The sequence below is a fragment of the Penaeus monodon genome, chromosome 19 (genome assembly GCF_015228065.2).
Source record: "Penaeus monodon isolate SGIC_2016 chromosome 19, NSTDA_Pmon_1, whole genome shotgun sequence".
In the NCBI taxonomy this organism is placed as follows: domain Eukaryota; kingdom Metazoa; phylum Arthropoda; class Malacostraca; order Decapoda; family Penaeidae; genus Penaeus; species Penaeus monodon.
The window spans coordinates 14261226-14261920 of record NC_051404.1 but is presented as its reverse complement, the minus strand read 5'-3'; the positions used below and the strand labels follow the sequence as shown (position 1 = coordinate 14261920).

General features: G+C 33.8%; 1 protein-coding gene across 1 annotated transcript in view; it reads right to left on the bottom strand.

Moving 5' to 3' along the window:
* Positions 1–695, bottom strand: part of LOC119585334 — a 72294-nt gene that overhangs the window by 71064 nt on the left and 535 nt on the right. The gene's annotated exons all lie outside the window — the stretch shown is intronic.

The window sequence follows — 695 nt, the reverse complement described above, 5'->3', positions numbered from 1 at the left end:
GAAAACAAACACACACACACATATTTCATATAAATGAAAACTTGAAACGTACAAGACAGAGAACGTGTGGAGCAACAGTAACGTTTTGGGATGTGAATGAACGAAAGTATTTTTTGCAATGATGCTATCGGTCATAATATGAAAATAAAAGTTTGATACTTATTGATAAGATAAGTAAATAAAGAATACTGTCAATGAATAATCATATGTCACAGAAAACAGTTTTATATACAGAGAATTGTAATCCATTTTTCGATATCAGTAGACGACTACGGTATCAAGAAAACGGAGTTGACTAAAAGTACTGAATGAACGAGCAGTTATGGAGTAGATATGAATAGAACTTGAATTTCTGTGAATGGAAAGATGACATAGTACTATGAGACCGAATGAATGGACTTCCAGCGTGACGTCACTAATGAATACGATTATTTCTTGTGTTAATTCAAGTGGAATCTCAGAATGTTAGTGGATTTAATGTGATCACATTATTGTCATATGTTCCTTTGTGGCGTACTTCGCCACCCGCGCTTATTTGAGATGCAGATGCATGGTAAATCTAATGGATTCTAGAAGTATTAAGTATAAAGATGAAAAAGACATGGAAAAAGATAGGGGATGTACGAGCATTTGGAAACAGAAATGGAAAAAAAAGCAACAGGGGAAAATGACAATGAAAGTCGAATACACTAAAC